Genomic DNA, 554 nt, shown 5'->3' on the forward strand with positions numbered 1-554 from the left:
CCCTACAGCAGGCCATGCAGTATTATATATTCATTTTGCAGAATCTGCACCCAAAGCTCGTTATGGGTGGTGCTGATTATTATAGTACATAAACCATGTAAACTCTCAAAGTCTATTTAGCTGTGAAATAGTGGTGTGCAATTCCTTGTCAAAGAAATGCTACTGTATTAAGAAGATGCTGGCTGTTTTGTGTTAGAATAGGACACCCCACAGCTTCTCTGCAGTGGCTCTGTCACAGTCAAAAAATGAAAAGGTTTTGTGCATCTTTTTTTTTTTTAATTATGCTTTCAACAACAAAAATTGTGTTGGAATATTTTCAGTAAAAGAGAATAGCTAATACTTTTCTGCATATATATATATATTTTTTTTTTTTGCTGCTTTCTTTTTATTTAAGTATAGGTACTGCTAATAAGGAATCTGGATTTTAGTGAGTAAATTTGCATAATTTAAAAATATATATTGTTTTAGGAGTATTGAAATTGTTGTGATTATATTTTATATTTTATGGCTTGTCCTTTATTTATTGATTTTTAAATTTTTTATGTTATAGATAC

This window comes from Pteropus alecto, unplaced genomic scaffold (assembly GCF_000325575.1).
Source record: "Pteropus alecto unplaced genomic scaffold, ASM32557v1 scaffold106, whole genome shotgun sequence".
Classification (NCBI taxonomy): domain Eukaryota; kingdom Metazoa; phylum Chordata; class Mammalia; order Chiroptera; family Pteropodidae; genus Pteropus; species Pteropus alecto.